Here is a 10112-nt window from a genome sequence, read left to right as displayed (position 1 = left end):
TTTACACCTATTGATTTCCATCTCCTGACAGAAAATGGGTCGGAGAGCGCGCTCAGTAAAAGACACAACACTTGCATCTCTTCCTCAAAGGGCTGGGAAGCCTTCCACTCCAGTTCTCTAGTCCACCAAGGAGTCCTCCAGCAGAAGCAGAGAAGACCAGGCATGGTTCCTGGTTTTGCTAAGGTTTTGGAGAAGCAGGCCCCCTGCCCCATTCCGCTGTTTTTTCAGGCCTCCTCTCTCTTGGACACTCGGGATATTGGATGTTCTGGTTTGTGTGCTGCTGATGGCAGCTGCTGTGTTGGACTGGAATCCCCTCGTGATGCCCTGGAGAGGGGAGACCACAAGCTGGCAGGAGCCCCGTTTACCTTGGTGAGTGGTGGTCTGCGGGGAGCAGGCTGGTAGTCTGAATCGCTCTGATTCCTGTTTGGCTCCCTTGGGTGGATTCCTCTAGCCCTTCACGTGTCTGCCATCCCCCCAGGCTGGTGTCTGGGGATGGTTCCCTTATGCAGGGTGCAGGCTCCTCTCAAGCAGCCTCACTGTCAGGCTCCCTAGTAAAATGGGAAGTCTTGGGCCTCTGCTTAGCAAAGGCAGCTAGTTCACTTCTCCAGCCATTTGCTCCTGCCTCTCCAGGAGGAACCGCAGAGTCCTACAGCTGCGGCTGCTCCCATCTCCTTTCTGATTCTCACTGGAGGGAGCTGGGAGGCTTCCCAGGTCTTGTCTGGCTCCTGCCTCTTGCTCCCATTTGCCTTTCGTTTTCATACTGGTTTCGGCAGAACTCTCCTCAGATCTCTTGCACTGGAGCAGTTATTGAAATGCAACATGTAACTTCCCTATGTACATTTTGATATTTGATGTATATATTTGATATTTGATATTGATTAACCTTTTTAATGACCCCTTATTGAACTGAGGCTTAAACTGTGAAAGACTGATAGTAATAGAACATTTAATTGTGTGCTTGTCTAGCTCTGTCCTAATTAAATATTATTTTTCATTTGGTGGGTTATGCAGTGATGTTTTTTTCCCCATCAGTGACGAGAACGTGGGAGCTCTCCTGGAATGTAGATGAGTTGCTGATTTATTCTGTGCTGTCAGAACAGTAGTTCTCCAGCTCCATTGCTTGGCTTGTTCCAGACTGTGCTGGTGAACGTGCTGGAGGGAGTGCTCCAGCTTGGTTGTGGGGCTGGAGGAGAAGGGATTGGAGAGATCTCCAGTTCTGATGGCTGATTACAGCTCCAACCAGCTGTTTGCATATGACACATTCTGATGTCAATGAACACTCCAGGCTGTGGTCAGGCAGGCAGGGAGGTGGCTCCTGTTGTCATGGCTAAGTACGTATGGAGCTGGGCTGCTTGAACCGGAAGCACACTGATGGTCTGTATCCCTATGTTCACCCTTTCTACAAAACTATAATGGATTTTGTACAAAGTATGCCTCGTGAAGTTTCATTCAAAAACCTGTATTCCGCTGAACATTATTGTCCGGGTAAAATGTGTGTGGCAACATTGTATGTAAAGTTATAAGATTCTACTCTATAAGACATGTTCCAAGTCTGGGGAAATCACTTCAAACCAGTTCCCCAGAGACAAAAGGCTAGCCAACACTGGAGCCAGGTGTCGTCAACATCAGATGGACAATTACCTGGTTAAGTGGCCATTCTTTGGCAGGAAAAAGGGTGTGAGCAAGAAATTTACATTATGGCCAAGGAACAGCTGGAAGTTCTTGTCCTCACAGACATCTTATCTCCTGAACCCCAGCTGGAGATGATTTTCCAAAGGAAAGGCAAAGTGTAAGAAAAGGGGAACAGAGCCCCCCATATCTCTCCCTTCATCTCTACTCATGGCATCAACAATGCTTGAAAGACAAAGGAAGCATCATTGGATTGGGGAGGGATCCTGGCTGAAAGATTCAGTCAGACTGCAAAAGCATGTGGTGAGAGAGCCATTTTGCTTTGAATTCACTTAGCTCGTTAAGTTAGGTATTTGTTTTACCTCTTATGCCTCATTACTTGTAGTTACTTAAAAGATATCTGTAGTTAATAGAATAGTTTTATCTAAACCAGTGTGTTTGGTTGAAATGTTTGGGAACCTCCATTGGAGATAACGGGGGTTGTGCATATTATTTCCTATTCATGAAGGGATCGACTTTCTATAAGCTTGCATTGTCCAGAGGAGGAGAGGGCTGGGCAGTACAAGATGCACGTTTCTAGGGACAAGTCTGGGACGGGGAATTTGCTGGTGTCAGTTGGTAACACAATTTGGAAGTGGGCTGCTGTCGCACTCTTGCAGCACAGCTGGTAGTAACGTAGAGGCTGGAGGTGGGGTGTGCGGACACCAGGAGCGGTAATGTTCGCAATGAAGCACTGTAAAAGGCACCCCAGGTTGGAGAACTGAGGGGACACAGTATGGAGGCTTGAACAGCTGTACCTAGGGTAATGTCCCAGTCTGGCTCCCAGGATCCGCTGGGGCTGCCTGGACCAGAAGGGCAGGTTAAGGATGGAATGGTGACTTCTGAGCCCAATACGGAGAGACGTACCCTGGTCTAGGCAGGGTCCTCTAGCGAGTACCTCCGTCACTGAGTGGCGGCAGCACCGGGGATGGGAACAACCAAAGACGGGCCAAGAGCCAGACTCCATCTTTCTTTTGAAAACCTCATGACTTTTCGGGTCTGACCTGTGCTTTGTGAACATGTAGGGCTGCTGAGACTGGCGCCATGCATCTTCTGGCGGGGTTCAGGCTGCCATTCTGGGGCTGGTGGAGCCACCACAGTGGGGATGGTGTTTGCAGGAGGGGTTGGGGAGACTCTCCTCAGACATGTAGCCTCTGATGACTAGGTGAGTCGCTCTCCTCGATTGTCGTCTTCCGGCTCCTTGTCCCCAGGGGTCAGACTCTCCTGTCTCGTCCGCCACGCTCTGCTCCATGCGCTTATCCTGCCTGCCGCATGCGTTTGGAGGATGTCCCGTCTCTGGGGCACACAGCTCAAAAGAGGAAGTGGAGCCACTGCAGCCTCCTATCCTATGGAGACTCCTTGTGCAGCAGGGCGGGGAGCTAGACACCTGCTGGTGGCCAAAAGTGGACTGATCTCCAGATCTGTCACAGGCACTCCAGCTCCCTCCCAGCTGCAATAGGAGCCTGAGCGAAACCTGCTGCTTCTGGAGGCTGCTGAGCTTAATATTCCTTTCCTTGTTTATGCCTTTTCCTGCCCCCGGCCCCAATGTACCTGTACTGCAGCTTGTGTCCATCAGTACAGTGTGAATGGCACTGTTCTGAAATGAATGCCTGCACCTCTGACTCTAGGCACGTATGAGGCCAGCCATTAAGGGGGAACAAGACTCAGCCATTTACTAGGCTGCCAATGTCTTGGAGGCCTCTGGAAACTTCATAACAAAATCAAGAGGCATTTGCCACACTGTCTGGAGAGGCTCACGGTCGAGAGTGCCATTCTCAGGGCACAAACCCCAAACTGGTTGTGTTCTATGCTTGCCTTTCACAACCAAGTAACAAGTGTGAATTCCTCAAGCATTAGAATGGCCTTGCCATGGAGTCGTACAGTCCCCTTGGGCATTCCAGTCTGTCTTGCCACCCAGGTAAGCCTGTCTTTGTGGTAGATGGTCCCTTTACATATAATATCAGAACAATATTCAGGCTACTCCCAGTCCCAAAAGACCAGTTATTTGCCCCTCAGATCTCTCACCAAAGACGACACTTGTAGCCAGTCCTGTAGTAAACTAATTAAAGATGTATTAACTAAGGAAAAGAAATGCTACTTACAAGGTTAAAGCAGGTAAACGTACACACACTCAAGTGAGTTAGACTTGGGTTTCACAAGATAATAGAAGCTGCTCTAATATGCAAGATCTGTCTGTCCTGGAGGGCTAACCCACGCCAAGCAGCTTGGGGATCCCTTGCTTAAGCTTCTAAGTATCACCCTCTCCAAATTCCAAATGGCACCATGGTCACGTTTATTCTAGTCAGGGATTTTTATTCCCTTCCTCTGGAGTTCAAACTGATGGAACAAGTGTTAGCACCTGTCTCCTTGTGTGTGCGCGCTCGCTCTCTCTCTCTCTCTGAAAATCAACAAAGTCTTTGGCCTTTTTTTTCAGGATGGCTCGTTTGGTTTCAGTGGGCCCTGGTATGCAGGACCAGCACTTTACAATAATTCATGCTGCTTTCCTGTTTGGTGAGCTACACAGGGACAGAGGTTTGCAATGCAAACACTCAATGTAACTTTAGACCATGGGCTGCAGATATTATAAGCGAGATCAATACATGCAGCATCCTACAAGCATTTCATATAGTCTAAACTAGGGCTGCCGAGCACTTTAAAAAAAATTAATTGCACTGTTAATGACAGAATACCATTTATTTAAATATTTTTTGGTGTTTTCTACATTTTCAAATATTGATTTCAGTTACAAACACAGAATACAAAATGTACAGTGCTCGCTTTATATTTTTGATTACAAGTATTTGAGCTATAAAAAAACCAAAAAATAGTATTTTTCAATTCACCTAATGCAAGTACTGTAGTGCAATCTCTTTATCATGAAAGTTGAACTTACAAATATAGAATTATGTACAAAAAACCTGCATTTAAAATTTTACATGGTTTTATTTTTGAAGCCTGCAAGTCCACTCAGTCCTACTTCTTATTCAGTCAATCGCTAAGACAAACAAGTTTGTTTACGTGTGCAGGAGATAATGCTGCCCACTTCTTGTTTACAATGTCTCCTGAAAGTGAGAACAGGCGTTCGCATGGCACAGTTGTAACTGGCGTCGCAAGATATTTGTGTTCCAGATGTGCTAAAGATTCATATGTCCCTTCGTGCTTCAACCCCATTCCAGGGGACATGTGTCCATGCTGATGACAGGTTCTGCTCAATAACAATCCAAAGCAGTGCAGGCCGATGCATGTTCATTTGCATCATCTGAGTCAGATGCCACCAGCAGAGGGTTGATTTTTCCCTTTTGATGGTTCGGATTTTGTAGTTTCCGCATCTGAGTGTTGCTCTTTTAAGGCTTCTGAAAGCATGCTCCACGCCTCGTCCCTCTCAGATTTTGGGCAGCACTTCAGATTCTTAAACCTTGGGTCGAGTGCTGTAGCTAGCTTTAGAAATCTCCCATTGGTACCTTCTTTGTTTTGTGAAATCTGCAGTGAAAATGTTCTTAAAATGAACAACGTGCTGGGTCATCATCCGAGACTACTAGAACATGAACTATAGGGCAGACTGCGGGTAAAACAGAGCAGGGCCATACAATTCTCCCCCTGAGGAGTTCAGTTACAAATTTAATTAACTCATTTTTTTAACGAGTGGCATCCGCATGGAAGCATGTCCTCTGGAATGGTGGCCGAAGCATGAAGGGCATATGAATGTTTAGCATATCTGGCATGTAAATACCTTGCAACGCTGGCTACAAAAGTGCCATGCAAATGCCTGTTCTCACTTTCTGGTGACATTGTAAATAAGAAGAGAGCAGCATTATCGCCTGTAAATGTAAACAAACTGGTTTCTCTTAGCGATTGGCTGCACGGGAAGTAGGACTGAGTGGACTTGTAGGGTCTGAAGTTACATTGTTGTGTTTGAGCGCAGTTTTATGTAACAAAAAAATCTACATTTGTAAGTTGCACTTTCACGACAAAGAGATCGCACTAGTGTCCTGGTATGAGGTGAATTGAGAAATTTTTTTGTCATTTTTACAGTGCAAATATTTATAATTAAAAGTAATATACACTTTGATTTCAATTACACCACAGAATACAATATATATGAAAACATAGAAAAACATCCAAAATATTTTAATTTCAATTTGTATTCTATTGGTTAACAGTGCGATAAAAACGGCAATTAATAGCGATTGATTTTTTTTGAGTTAATCCTTTACGTTAACTGCGATTAATTGACAGCCCTAGTCTAAACACCTTCAACTTCACATTGGTTTTAAAAATGCTAATGCACAGGTGAGCCAGACTGGTTTCCAGCTATCTGGAATTGCTGGTTGGTGATGCACTCCATGTCCGTGTCCAGTGAGGTGTAGGGGCCTTGGCAGGAGCTGGCACCTGGTCTGCCAGCGTCACAGCATTGATTTTAACCAAGCTGAGGAACCAGCCATGCTTTAACCATCTCATTTACCGCTGGTGTCAGACACGAGCCCAGAGAAGCTAATGAAGAGACCGATGCTGCAGCTCCCTCGTGGAGTCTCGCTCGATCCCTTCTTCAGCCACTGGGGTGAGACTTTAGATGGGATTGTGGTGATTGCCTGGAAGCATCCAGGTCACAGGGCTGCTTGAGGCTGGCGGAGGTGGGAGGCCCCTGTGCTCTGTTCTTTCCCAGCTGCTTCGGGGATTCCCCTGCATTTGCCTCCTAGCAGCACTGTTTGCATGCTGCTCCTTCCCCTCCTGGGCTTGTCTTTTCCGTTAGGCAAAGTGGGCTCTGACTCCTGGGCTCCGTAGGGATTAGGAAACCACGTGTCGTGGCCGGCTGAGCACCTGGCTCTGGGAATCTGCCTCACCTGTGTCAGCACAGCTCTGGGTTTGTTAGTTAACTTGCAAAAAGAAAAGGGGGACTTGTGGCACCTTAGAGACTAACACATTTATTTGAGCATAAGCTTTCGTGAGCTACAGCTCACTGCATCTACAGCAGCAGCCCAGAGACTAGCAGGTCCGTTGTGCCTCTGGACTAATGGGCTCTGCTGGGCAGACGCCATGGCTTCCCTTAGTGCCCACCGCTCCGCAGGAGCTGCCACAGATGTGACCATGATGTGACTGTTCACTGGTGTGAACGAGCCGTGGCCCCAGGCTCAACTGGGGGACTGGCTCCTCTCCAGTACATCTCCCCTGGCAGGCAGGACAGTAGCTGATATTCAGAGCCCAAGACCAATCCTTTGTTCCTGCCGTTGGAAACTTCCCCCACACAGAGGCCTGGACTCCGGAGGGGCCAGGTGACCTGTCGGGCGCTGACGTCCTGACGCTTGGCTCTGAAGCTTCTAGATCGTGTTCTGAATAATGCAAGAGCTTAATTGGGCCAGTGCATTGGTACAAGTGACAGCTTCTTCCTGGGAGTCTGTATCCTCCATAAGGAAAATCTGTGCCCTTCTCAAAGCAGCCTGATCTGAGTAGCCTTAAATAGGGTTTTGCAGTCCCCCCGGACCAGCCTGTTCTGTATTGATTAAATCGAGGGCTGGATTGAATGTTGCTTTGGCAGCTGGTTACTGTGCTGTGCCTGTTCGGTACATAGATGGAGAGCTGGGGGAGGCAGCAGCTGGCTGCAATAGACAAGACTGGCTCTTCCCCATCCCCCCCTTGGAGTTGTGCTTTGTTTACAAGGGACGCATGCATCCTCTACAGGGCAGTGAGGGTGAAGGAATGCAAAACAAAGATTTCTGAGCAGTTCAAAATCCTCTGCCATGGTTTTGTCTGCAGTGGGGATGTTGGCAAATAGATTTCCCGGGCGGTGGCAGAACCCAAAATGGACCCAGTACCCAGCGGGGTGAGACTCCAGGTCGCTAGATGAGCGATGGTGAAGCTTTAAATGCCACATGAATTTCCACAGCAGGAACAGGCCTGCCCAGGCTCTAGATTGAGCATTACAAGAGCAGAACTCGTGTCCACGTCATTGGAAAATTCCCTCTATTTCCAAGCCCTGCTCTCTTGCCATAACCACAGGCCTCTCTCCCCACTTGTCCTCTCCCACTGGGTGTGTTGACCCTGGAGCAGCAGCCAAGCAATTGTGTTGACTGTGAAGGCCCCTGCATGCCAATAGTGCTGTACAGCTCACTAACAGCTAGTTTTCACTTACCCTTTGCAGTCCCAGAATACCTTGCATTTCTCCTTTTCTGTTGCTTGGCTACCCCCAGCTTTGGCCTCTAAATTTCACTGTAAGGTCACGGACGCAGATGAAATCCATATTTTTATTACATTTTAAACAGCATAATTGCTTCATATCTTGTATGGAAATGGGTATGACAGATGTCAAATTAAATCATAGACCCATCATTTATTTATCAATGATTATAGTAAAGATATATTAATATAGCCTTAGGCTTTATGGAATTATACACAATAAAATATATTAAGTCTTATTGGCCAATATTTTTCCAATCCTGGCAGGTTTTTACAGCCACATATTCAATTGAGACCCCCCTGCAACTCCCCTAACAGAGCTGGAAGATTATTGACCAGGCAATTGGAAAACACTTGAGAACTTTGATCTTGCTGTGATTAGATTGTATTGCTCCTTAGCTTTATGAAGGATCCTGTATAAAGTGCTTCGTAGTCTTTGAAATGAGTGAACAGTAGCTTAGAAGTGCAGTGGTTAAATCTAGGTCACCAGAGAAGGTTAAGTACCAGAGCAGAGCGTGCAAGCCCAGCTGTTGTTTGACTGCTGGGCCAGGATTATTGCAGGGCTAAACCAGGATTAGGTTATTGTGAAACAGGGCTAAGATCTCTAATGATGAGGTGGGGGTTGAGCTGAGGGGTTTGCTTTGGACCAGACGCTCCGTGTCAGGAGAAAGCGATTCTCAACATCACTGTGCTGTCCTTTGCCTCGTTTGGCTTCCTGTGGGTGCCTGCCTGGCCTGCAGAACCCAGGGCAAATCTTCCATTTCCTTTCCCTAGTGAGGGAGAATCTTCAGCATGTTTTGTGTTGTGGGAATGCAGAGGAGCTCCCGTCCTGGACCGGCCCCCCCAGTGTACCAGGCGCTGTATGAACACGGACTCGGACCCTGCCCCCAAACGCTAACAATCAAACCAGACTGCGAGCTCTCCGGGCCGCAGTATGGGGTGCTGATTGGCTTTAAATTCTGGTGCCTGGCAGTTTTCCATGCTATTTCCTGTTGTAGCCCCTTTGCAACCAGTGCTACTCCCAAAGCCAGTGGGCCCATCCCCTGTCCCCCGCCTCCCGGATGTGTGCATTGGCTGCTGCCTCCGGCCCCAGTGGGGTAGCTGCACCAGTGCCAACCCTGGCATAGATGGGCAAAACCAATCCAAGCTGCAGTGACAGATGTGGCAGTTTCCTGCAATATCCTCGGGAGACCTTATTGAATTAGCAAAAAGAAAAGGAGTACTTGTGGCACCTTAGAGACTAACAAATTTATTAGAGCATAAGCTTTCGTGAGCTACAGCTCACTTCATCGGATGCATTTGGTGGAAAAAAGTTTTTTTTTGTTGTTTTTTTTCCCCACCAAATGCATCCGATGAAGTGAGCTGTAGCTCACGAAAGCTTATGCTCTAATAAATTTTAGTCTCTAAGGTGCCACAAGTACTCCTTTTCTTTTTGCGAATACAGACTAACACGGCTGCTACTCTGAAACTTATTGAATTAGGTTTAAGTACCTTTGGGGTCCATTGTATTAAATGCAGGGTCACATGTAATCTCTCGGGGGGGGGGGGGGGTAGGGTTAGGGGGGATGTGATGTGAGGCCTGGGAGTTGGAAAGAACTTAATTGAACGTCTGCCAGACAAGGACGGACTTGTGGGACAACAAGCGTGCAGTGGACTTCCCGGGGAATCACTAGGGAGAAGTTAATACAAATCCCCCCACTTCCAGTTATGCAAAACCCAGCCTTTTGATGCCACACCTGGGCAGTGGGTCATTGTCTGCTGATTACCTGTTCCTGGAGATCAAAGGCGCTAGCAGAAATGGCTGCATCGCCCAGGTGAGGCTCTGGTTCTGGATTGGAGACAGTTATGAACTTGTAACTAAGGAGCAAACTCAGTTGTGGGCTTTGGAGCATTGACATGCACCAGAGCCTGAGGCTGGAGTTGGGGTGTGAAGACTCTGGGTTGGGGCCAGGGATTTGGGATGCAGGAGGGGGCTCCAGGTTTGGGGAGACTCTGGGCTGGGGCGCAGGAGGTGGTATGGGCTCTAGGCTGGTGGTGCGGGCTCTAGGGTGGGGCCGGGGATGAGGGCTTTGGCATGCACGAGGGATCTCAGGGCTGGGGTATGAGGGAGTGAGGGTTCTGGGGCCAGGGATGAGTGGATTGGGGTGTAGGAGGGGGCTCTGGGTTGGGGGGGTCTCAGGGCTGTGGCAGAGGGTTAAGGTGCAGGCTTACCTCGGGCAGCTCCTGGTCAGTGGTGCAGCAGGGCTAAGGCAGGCTGCCTGCCTGTCCTGACG

Source organism: Dermochelys coriacea, chromosome 10 (genome assembly GCF_009764565.3).
Source record: "Dermochelys coriacea isolate rDerCor1 chromosome 10, rDerCor1.pri.v4, whole genome shotgun sequence".
Lineage (NCBI taxonomy): Eukaryota > Metazoa > Chordata > Testudines > Dermochelyidae > Dermochelys > Dermochelys coriacea.
The sequence above is the reverse complement of the archived record's forward strand: the minus strand, read 5'-3'. Positions refer to the sequence as shown.